This window comes from Microtus ochrogaster, chromosome 16 (assembly GCF_000317375.1).
Source record: "Microtus ochrogaster isolate Prairie Vole_2 chromosome 16, MicOch1.0, whole genome shotgun sequence".
NCBI lineage: Eukaryota > Metazoa > Chordata > Mammalia > Rodentia > Cricetidae > Microtus > Microtus ochrogaster.
The window spans coordinates 38,571,187-38,582,261 of NC_022018.1; the positions used below are offsets into that span (position 1 = coordinate 38,571,187).

General features: G+C 43.4%; 1 protein-coding gene and 1 pseudogene across 1 annotated transcript in view; one reads left to right on the plus strand and one right to left on the minus strand.

Moving 5' to 3' along the window:
* LOC101985535 overlaps window positions 1-5,499 on the plus strand; it is an 11,184-nt pseudogene extending 5,685 nt beyond the window's left edge.
* Window positions 1-11,075, minus strand: part of LOC101998143 (serpin B6) — a 103,682-nt gene that overhangs the window by 63,995 nt on the left and 28,612 nt on the right. The window lies entirely within an intron of this gene.

Genomic DNA, 11,075 nt, shown 5'->3' on the forward strand with positions numbered 1-11,075 from the left:
GCTCTGCTAAGGCCACACAGCTGCTACCCAGACTGTGGTGTTGAAATCCTGTATCATGATTCTGTTTCCTCAGGGCCCAGAGAGAGAGCTCTTTTGGTAAACGAAATGACTGGTATCAAAGCATAAAGACCTGAGTTCAGCTCCTCAGCACCCACATAAAATCCCAACATGAAGTTTCATGTCTGTCACCTTAGTACTGGGGGATAAAGAGAGGGGTGATTCCTGGAGGGCACTGGGCAATCTGCCCAGCTGCATTGCGAGCTCCAGGTTCAGTGAGAGGCTGTCTCAAAAAACAAGGTTCAGAGCTCTTGAGAAAGATACTTCAAGTCACTTTCTAACAGAGACTTCACATACACTTGCACACACATGTGCTCATAACCAGACATACACATAAATACACAAACGAAGAAATAAAAACAGTTCTCTCAAAGAGGAATTAAATATGTAGCGAAGAAATGAGTTATTTCATAGACATATTGAGATATCTCAATATACATATCATATACACTGTCAGCATAGTGGGAGTTTCAGCCCATTTACACTGTATAGAGTTTTCTGTTGAAACAACACGGCAGGATGTGGGAGGTCATCAATGTCATTGTCATTTTACAGAACATATTAGAAAATGGCTTGAACTTCTGTTTGTCTTCTGGTTCTGGTGTTTGGTTCCTTTTAAGACCTTGTGCTTGCCAGGCTGGTCCTCTGCCTCCGTGGTGCACCACTGAACCCCATCCCAGCATGCACTGTGAATTGCTCACTCCCTGAAAATGACCTTCCTGAGATGGTGACTAGGGTCACATAGCTGTTCAAATTCCATAACATGAAGTAAAATAAATTAAAACGAAATATTCAGTTTTATAGCTTCCATGGCCATTCCCTGGTGTTCTGCAGCTTTAGGTGACACTATTTCAAATGATGCACTTTTGTATTTCTGTAAGTGTGGAAAACTGCGGTAGAAAGTCCAGCCTGTGCACAGTGCAGAGATGCTGTAGCTCTCATGGGGTTAAGACTCACTCTGCCCATGTGGTGGACTATGAGAGTGACAGCCGTGTAAGTACTGCATCTGAACATCTTCCCAGATACCTTCTTGAGCCTCAGCTACAAGGATGCAGCTGTTCATCATGCTTTTCAGTGGTACTCAGTCCACCAACCACCATCTTACCTCATTAATAAACTGTGGTTAAAGAAAGCTGGATGCAGGAAGGCTGGATTTTATACTCCTGCCACGTATTCATTTGCAAGTCACATCTGTAATCATAAACATTTGCTTTTCTGCTTTTGCGCATCAAGGATGGAGGTTGTTGGTACTGATCACTTTCGTGGCTGTGTAATCAATCACGTTGCTCTGTCTCAGTCTTTTAAAGATTCCTGCCGCAAGTTCTACGAAGCAGAGATGGAAGAGCTGGACTTTAAGGGTGACACAGAGCAATCCCGACAGCACATCAACACCTGGGTCGCCAAAAAGACAGAAGGTGAACACAGTGTTGTTCTGTTCTGTTTGTTTTCAGAGCTGGGATTTGAATCCAGGGCCCTGAGCATGCTGAGCAGGACCTTGGTCCCTGAACTACACCCCAGTTCCTGTTAAGCAGTTAGCCTACTTTTGAAAATGGTGTATTTGTTTGTTCTTTGAGTGTTTGTGTATATCTGTGCGCACCTGCCATCAGGACAACTCACAGGAGTTGGTTTCCTCTTTCTACTTCTGGTCCTACAGATTCTGCTCAGTTCGTTAGGGTTGTTAGCAATCACCTTTACCTGCCAGGCCTATTACCTTTACCTATGTCTAGCCTATTTTTTTTATTTGTTTGTTTGTTTATTGAGACACGGTCTCACTGTAAAGACTTGGCTGAAACTCACTATGTAGACCAAGCTGGCTTCAAACTCAGAGATCCACCTCCCTCTGCCTCTCCAGTGCTAGGATTAAAGGAATGCATCATCATTCCTGGCTTTGTAGTCTGTTGTTGACAATCTTATTGTTCACGTCTTCACAAGAGCTTCAGATGTAAACAATGATAACCTTTGGTTTTTAAATCAGGACTTCTTTTTGCCATGCCTGAGAATTGAAACCAAGGTGTTGAGTATGCTATGCAAAGTACTCTAACATTGATTTGCATCTTCAAACCTAAATCACAAGTCAGAACTCTTTGTTTGTTTGTTGTTTGCTTGTTTTGTTTTCCCTTTCAGACAGGGATTCTCTAAGTAGTCCTGGCTTCCTGAAACTCACTCTGTAGACCAGGCTGGCCTTGAACTCAGGGATCTTTATCTCAGAGGTACTGGGATTAGAGGTGTGCACCACCACGTCCAGCTCCTAAACGGGAGTTCTTGAACTATCTGTCACTATTCTTTTTTGCCTAAGAAATTCTTATATGACCTTGTGCAGTGTATAAAACTCGTATATGTTTATATAATAAATCTATAGAAATATGTTTAAAAATAGTTTGTGATATACATATATTTTTGTCATAAAGATGAAGCCAAAATTGCAAACTAATGAGGTAGAAGAGTTTATCTAACACAATACAATGCAAAGATATGTTAAATTCAAACTTATAAAAAGTCTTTATATGTATGTGCCTATGTATGCATGCATTTATGTGCACCCTGTGCCTGCAGGTGCTTTCAGAGGCCAGAGAGTGCCAGATCCTCTGAAACTGGAGTTACAGGCAGTCGTGAGTCACCTGGTATGGGTGTGATATGAACGTTTAACCATTTAGTTACCTCTTCACCTCCCCAAAGATGTAATAATTCTCACTGAGAATGAGAGTACAAAAATAGTGAAAGTCTATTTTTCACGAGGAAGCCATTCTGTGTCTATAAGAGCAGAAAATTTTCTGTGTAGACCACAAACACTGCATTCCTAATAATCTTGAATATGAGCTGAGGTGTTTCATGTGGTGTTTGTTGGCATTGCATTTTATATGATAACACAATGGCACGCACAGTACAAAGTGCTTGTGGGGGCTCATCACCAAGGCCACAGTGAAGCAAGATGGAAATTGGTACCATGAGCAACTTGGGATCATCCTGTGTTGGAGTTTGAATGATGTTTTGGCTGTTGCTTGTTTCAAAAACTGTACCTGTTGGCTGTTTTTCCCACTACCCCACAGTCAGGTAGTAAGATCATGTCTAACACTTTGCATAGCTTTTTCCTGTTCTTTTTATTTTTTTTTAAGACAGTGGCTCACTCTGTAGCATTGGTGACTTACATCCTACTGTATAGATTGGGTTGGCTTCAAACTCAGCCTGGCTCCTAGTAGTGGGATTAAATGGTATGTCACTCCATCTTCCTTTTAGCAGTATGTCTATGATATCTTGTTGAAATAAGAGCAGCGGGCACCCGGCCGCCCACATGGCTAGCTTAGCTTATGCCCCGAAATAATTACACGGAAACTGTATTCCTTTAAACACTGCTTGGCCCATTACATCTAGCCTTTTCTTGGCTAACTCTCACACCTGGACTAGCCCATTTCTAATATCCATGTAGCTCACGAGCTGGCTTACCAGGAATGATCTTAACCTGTGTCTGCCTGGAGTGGGAGAATCATGGCGACTCACTGACTCAGCTTCTTTCTCCCAGCCTTCTGTTCTGTTTACTCCACCCACCTAAGGGTTGGCCTATCAAGGGGCCTAGGCAGTTTCTTTATTTCTTAACCAATGAAATCAACAGATTGATATATGATACTCCCACATCACTATCTCCCAGTATTTGGTATACCTCTTCAAAAACCTACCAACCGACTGTCTCTCCTATCCTTGGTTGCTTCCTCCTACTGTCCCTCCCTCTGTTTTTTATTTTTTCCCAAAGAATACAGAATACTTTCATTCTAGGTCTGCAGCTCTTTCTTCTGTAGGGATGATGCTCCCCTTCTGTAGCTATTTAGCATGGCTGTAGTTGCTGGGCCAAACCCCCCAATTACCTGTGGTTGTTTATTGTTTTATATTTACAAGATCCTTTATCTACCTATTATCTATCTATCTATCTATCTATCTATCTATCTATCTATCTATCTATCATCTATCTATATTTCTATTTTCTATTTATTTTTTGAGACAGGGTTTCTCTGTAACAGTCCTGGCTGTCCTGCAACTCACTTTGTAGACCAGACTGACCTTGAACTCATTGAGATCCACCTGCCTCTGTGAAACAATTGCTGGGATTAAAGGCATGCACCTCCACTGCCTGGTATAAGGTCCATTTTATATCTGCTATTCTACTTTCAATTTATTTTTAAGCTAATACATATTGACAGTTTATTTTTAAGCCAATACGTATTGACAAGTTTCCATTCATTTCCAATGTGCATTCTTTAATGTTCTTATCAAGACAAATATATTTATTACTTCAAATATTTTTAAAATTTGAATTTGTGACCAGTCTTTTTTTAAACAGCCTAACTTTTCTGTCCTAAAGTTGTAGGCACCAACTTCATCTTTCCAGCTCAAACTTTGTTTTAAAATTCCAACAGCGTGTTCAGTATTAACTTTACGTCATTATTTCAGCGATAAAGTTTTTCTTACCAGAACATTTTGGGCTTATTTTTCTTCTCCCTAAAACTTTTTTAAAAAGAGTTTGACTTTGATGTTGGAGAGATGGCTCAGCAGTTGAGAACACAGACTGCTCTTGCAGAGGAGCTGAATCAGTTCCCAGCACCTATACCACTAACTTCCTATAATTTCAGTTCCAGAAGATCTAACACCTGGGGCTTCTATGGACATCAGCATGCATGTGGACACACACATGCACACAAATATAGATTCATAAGCATAAAACATTAATTAAAAACAAATCTTCAAAAACAAAAATGGTGTCTTGCTGATGCCAGGGTTGTTGCTTTAAGTACAAATGTCCTTTTATTTTGAGAGAAAGTGAAATCTTTTATTCATGCTCCTGACCAGAGCAGGAGGTGGTGCCCTTTGTGTGTGTCAGCCAACGCTGTAAGCTGATTGGATCTTGTCTTTGCCATTGTTATATTGCTGTGAAGAGACACCATGACTAAGGCAATCCTTATAAAAGAAAGCATCAAATTGGTTTGCTTACAGTCTTAGAAGGGTTAGTTTATGGTCATCATGGGAGGGAACAGGCAGGCCTGGTGCTGGAGCAGTGACAGCTACATCCTGATCCACAGGCAGCAGGCAGAGAGAGAAACTGGGCCTGCTGTGGGCTTTTGAAATCTGAAAACAACATAACTCCTTCAACAAGGCCATACCTACTATTCCTTTCCAAATGATTTTATTAACTGGGCAACAAGCATTCAAATATATGAGCCTATGGAAGCCATTCTCAACCAACTACCATGTGTTTTTAATTCCTCTTTTTTTTTTTTTTAAATCTTCCTTTCAGATAAAATCACAGAGTTGCTATCTCGAGAATCAGTGAATTCAGACACTGTGCTGGTCCTTGTAAATGCCATCTACTTTAAAGGGAACTGGGAGAAGCAGTTTAACAAAAAGGACACCCGGGAGAAGCCTTTCAAAGTCTCGAAGGTAAACACAGAGCAGTAACAGAGGAGACTCTAGGGCAAGGTCCCCTGTTCACACTGGCTTCTGAAACACAAGGAGGCTGCTTCATGTAGCCCATGCCCCTCATGTCTCTGGGCAGCTCCTCAGCTAGAACTCCCTCTCTCATCTTTGAGGCCTTTCTCTTCCCCTTTTCTTCTGCATGTTGTCACTGGTCTGCAGTCTACATGGCCCTGCTTTTGTCACTGGCCGGGGTGTCACTGGCAGCTGCTGAGGCCAGTCCTGATGTCAGGGCTCTCCCGTGTACTTGAAACAGTCTATCGTATGACTCTGGAGATAGGAAAGTCTGAACTCCAGATGTGCTGTCTCTTTGTGACCCTGAAAGCAGCGCTTTCCTGGAGATCCCTTCAGTGGTGCGCAGTCCTTTCTTTTCTATGTGTCTTCCTAGAAGTGCTGTCTCATGTCTTCTCCCTTCTTCAGAGGACCACAACTCCACCTGGTGCCACAAAACATTGCAGTGGGAAAATCACCATTCTTACCCTGCTGGAAAAACAGCAGAGGGCAGACAACTGTGTAATGAATGGCTCATGGTTGGTGCTCAGTAAACACTTAAGCAGTGTGTGAAACTCAGTCTTGATCTGATGGGAGAAGCACAGATTTTTTTTTTTTTTTTTTTTTTTTTTTTTTTTTACTTACAGACAATCACACAAAGGATATTTATATGGGAAAGACTCTACATTCAACCTCTTCGTGGTTGGAGTATGCTATTTGCGAGTGGTCTAGTGGGTTGTTTTTTTTTTTTTTTTTGTAACCATATTTATTCTGTCCACTCCTGCCTGTCTCAGTGCACATACTACTAGGCTGACAAATTAATTACATCACATTCTGGATCAGTAACCAGAACTTATGTCTCCGAGGCAAACTTGAATTTGACCTCCAGGTTCATAAGAAATGCATTATATTATATTTCAAGATTTATTCTTAAACTGTTTTTTATTTCCTGATTAAAATATTTCTGTCTTTGAAATAAGTCATTGACAAGATGTTCGTTAGGACTTTCTTCAACTGCGAGCAAGAGAAACCCTAGATGACTCTAGTTGATAGCACACAGATTCATCACCCACCTGGGAGGCAGGAAATGGGTGGAGCCTGGGGCTTCCTACTCCAGGTGATGCTCTGGGGAATTGACTCTCCTTTCCTGCTCTACCATCCTTAGCATGGGACCTTTGTCCTCATGCTCACACAGGGACTTTGACCCTGACTCAGCAGTCCACGGGGAAGGACATAGGGCTGAGAGCAAGAAGCCTCTTTCTGAGAACTTTCCCATTTATTATAGAAGTGGAACCACTTACTGTAACTCCTGCTAAGTGTAAGGCCTAGAGGCACCGCCTTGTCTCTTTGTCTCTGCAGTCAACACAGGCTGTTCTATAGCTACATCAGATGTTGGGTGTAATCCATGTATGTTGTCATGCCCCCAAAGGCACAAGATTTTATGTTGGTATGATTTGTATTTAAATTATAAGCAGTATTTCTGCTCATAGTTTGCCATTAATATGGTCTTCAAATGTTACTTAAGAGCCTACTGTGCACTAGGCATTAACTGGTTGAGTGTGTCTGCCCTTATGAAACTTTGTTTTCCTGGAGGAGAGAAATTTGAGATAAGCATAGGTAAGAACACAGTGGTTGGTGGAAGGGATCCAGAGACATACAGAGGAGGTAGCAGGATGCTGTGCTTGGGTGTGGTTTCAGTGGAGAGCTACTGAAGAAACTCACTAGGAAGATGGTGTGTGAGCAGACACCAGGGCATATGAGGAATGTTTCAGGTTTGAGACCCAGTTTGCTGGGCAGAAAGGGGCTTAATCTAACTAACAATAGCACTATAAACAGCCCTGTGACTATAGTAGATCAAAGAAGAGAGGAGCAGAATAGGAAGCAGTGTGGGCTCTTTTCTCTATTCCGGGCAGTTTTAAGGACTTTCATTTACTATTGTTCCTGGTTGAGTAGTACACAGTGCTATAGTCTCACTTGCATTGTGCTTGGACCTATGGCTACTGTGCTGGGATCGGTGACAAAGAGGTCATCACTGTATCCCAGGGCTATGCTTATTTGGGTAGAGGTTTAAAAATGATAGTTAGGATAGGAAAGCTTGCTTCACAGCACTGTTGAAGAGAGGCAGGAGTGGGAACCAGCAAGGAAAACAATGCTACCAATTTTTCAGATAAAAAGTACTATCAGGGAACCATAGGAAAGTGTTGATTTCAAAAGAGAATTGGTAGTAGAGATGTGCTCCTTTAATCCCAGCACTAGAAAGGTAGAGGCAAGAGGATCTCTGCAAATTCAAGGACAGCCTGGTCAAAATAGAGAGTTCCAGGCCAGCCAAAGCTACATAGTAAGACCCTGTGTCAAAATAAATAAATAAAATAAAATAAAACACAAAAGAGAATAGGCAGCTTTGGGGCTTGCAGATTAGGTGGGGAAGGAAGGAGGAACCTAGTATGACCCAGATGGATGATTTGGCCCAGTTTCCTGTGTCAAGCAAGACGGGAAAACAGAAGTAAGATGAATGTAAAGGAAACGTGGTTTGTTTATTTGTGTGAGAGCATGTGTTATGTCTGGGTGAGAGTGTGTGGCAGCCCACACAGGTACCGTTGGAAGCTAATTTAGTTCCACCTTTATGTAGGTTTTAAGAGACAAATTCAGGTCAGCAGGCTTGACTGACAAGCACATTACCTACTTAGCCATATCACCAGCCCCTGTTTACTTTATCTTTCCCTGTGCTGCTGGGGACAGAGCCAGGGTCTCCTGAATGCTGTACAAGTCCTCTACCACTGCGCTACATCCCCTGTCCTCTTTTTACTTTTTTTATTTTTTCAGACAAGGTCTCACTAAGTTACCTAGGCTAGCCTTGACATTGGTTTGTAGTCCAGACTGGATACAAACTTGAATTCCTCCTGCCTTAGCCTCCAACATAGCTGGGATAACAAACCTGTGCCACCAGGTCCAGAATCAATTTCTATTTAAACTTGAAAAGATTGAGTATCCATGGGAAGTTCAGGAGAGGTCTAGGTACCAATGTGACTGTCCAGTACAAATAGGCCTCAGTGAGGGAAAGGATGCCCATGAAAATAGGAAGAATATCCAAAAGCTGGCTAGGGGAGGGCAGAGGGACCTGAAAAGACAGAGGAACAAGTTAACAAGGACAAAAAAGGGGCTAGTTCTAAAGAAAGACCTGAGTTGTTTGAGGCCATGAAGAATCCCTGTTGGACAGAGTGGATGTCCAGAATTGAGTACAGTGATCTTCAAAGAGAAGAGAAAGGGGGCAGTTTGATTTCTGGAGGACAGTGAGGAGGCAGAGGTGTGAGCAGATTTACTGGAGTGATGAATGGCAGAGCAGTGGAGTCAGCTGGTAACATTCTCCACAAACAACTGAAGCACCAGGGCTGGGGTGCAGGGTGAGGCTGGAGTGGCCCAGCCTACAGACCCATGAACTGGAGAATCTAGGCTGGGCCTCCCCAGCAGGTGCTGGAGGGACAGGCAGGGCCTGTGAGAATATTCCACAGAGGTGGAGTCAGAGAAGACAGTGCCTGGCTGAGACACCAAGAGGGTGATACTGAAGAAGACCAAGATGACCTCAGGAGCAGGCAGGGAAGGACTGAGCCAAGATGGAGAGACAGGATGATCAGGCCACCAAAGGAAAAATGAACTTTCCAGTGGCCTGCCCCATACGAAACCCTCAGCTACCAGGGCCTCGTTGGCATCTGCCAAAAAAACAGCAATTTGGGAAAACTTCAGGCCCTCGGCTGCTGCTCACTCCCAGAGCGTCCATTACTGCCAGGGAATGGGCACAGACTCTAGCACAGCAGGAGCCAATGCTCTACACCCACCTGCCTCAGCCAGAAGGGCATTCATGACCCAGGAGTCCTTATCTCCAGGCCTCAAAGCTGAGCCCTGGGCAGAAACTCTCACACACACTCGGCCAAGACCACAAGACCTGAAACACAGGACTCCTGGGTCATGAGCGTCCTTCATGTGAGGGGATGAGGCTGTGGTTACACCAGCCTGGACTTGAGCATGGGACACTGCAGGGATGGAACCAGGGGGTAAAGTTGGGGATTAAAGGCTCAGGGAAGATGAGAGCAGACAGGACAAGGCTCTTAGGACAGGGTCAGGGACTGGGAATCTGAGAGACTAACAATATACATCCCTGAGATAAGAGGACCTGGTGGCAGTGTGAGGAGGTGAGGACAAGGCTAGGTTTAAGAAAAAGTCATGAGGCACTTGTCATACCCTGAGGCAACCAGTCTGCTAGTTCTTAGCCCAACAACTTCTTTCTTTTTTCCCCAGCAATAGCAGGATGTAACATAATCCATTCATTCTGTTTCCACAAGAAAGTACCTAATAGCACAGAGAGCCAAGGCTCCTGGCATCAGGCCCGCAGCACTGGAGCAGCACTTCATCTGAGACAGGTCGGAGGAAGGTCAGGGCCAAGAGTCTCAAACCCCAGGAGGAGCCATGGTTTGTTCTCAGGGAGAGGGGGCTGGCTGTTCTGCCACCCCAGGTCAGGCGACGTGGGTAATGTCATTGACTGATTCTGTGTCCCAGCAGGCAAAGAACCTATCCATATCACATCTTCTCTGCTGGTGCTCTTGATGGCACTCAGACTATGTCCATGAGTCCTTGGACGCTGCCAAGGTAACACTACCAGGCACAAAGTAACTGGCTTTTGCCTAGTTTGTACTGGCAGAATCCTGTAGGTTCCCTTTCGGCTGTCACTTCATTGTACTGAGCCCTTCACTGAAATTAAGGTCGCTTTTATAGACATTTCTATATAGATAAACTTATTTAGGAATGAGTGAACAGAGTGTTTGTTTCCATACAGTAAGTTCAAGGTTTGATCCCCAACACTGCACAAAACCTGATGAGATGGTTAGCTTTAATTTTCAACTTGACACAACCCCGCGAAAAGAGTCTCAGTGAGAGATTGTCTACATTGGGTTGGCCTATGGGTACATCTGTTGGGGGATAACTTGTTAACTAATGTGGGCAGACACAGATCACTGTGGCAGCACCATTCTCTAATAGAGCATGGGTTCCTGAACTATGTAGGAGTGGAGAAATTGCTTCAGAGCAAGCAAGACAGTAGCACAGAAAAATAATAAATAATGAAATTATTTACCATTTTGTGAGGCTTAATAAAGAATGAGAATTAAAGGAGAATCAGGAACACAGAAAGGATATTGAGCCTATAGTTCATGATCCTAGAGAAGCTAAGTAATATGGTGAACCCAAAGAAAAACATATATACACCCACCTGGAAATTGGAAACAGACAAGATCGTCAGGCAAAATTTGGGAGCATGGGGGCAGGGGATAGAAGAAAGGGGAGCAGGAGATTGTTATGGAGAACTTGTGGGAATGGGATAGTTGAAATGGAGGAAGGACAGATAAAAGATCAAGGAAAGAGATATCCTGATTGAGGGAGCCATTATGGGTTAACAAGAAACCTGGCTCTAGAAAAATGCCCAGGAATCCACAAGGATGACCCCAGCTAAGACCCTAAGCAATAGAGGAGAGGGTGTCTGAACTGTCCTTGCCCTGTAGTCAGACTGATGATTATCTTAA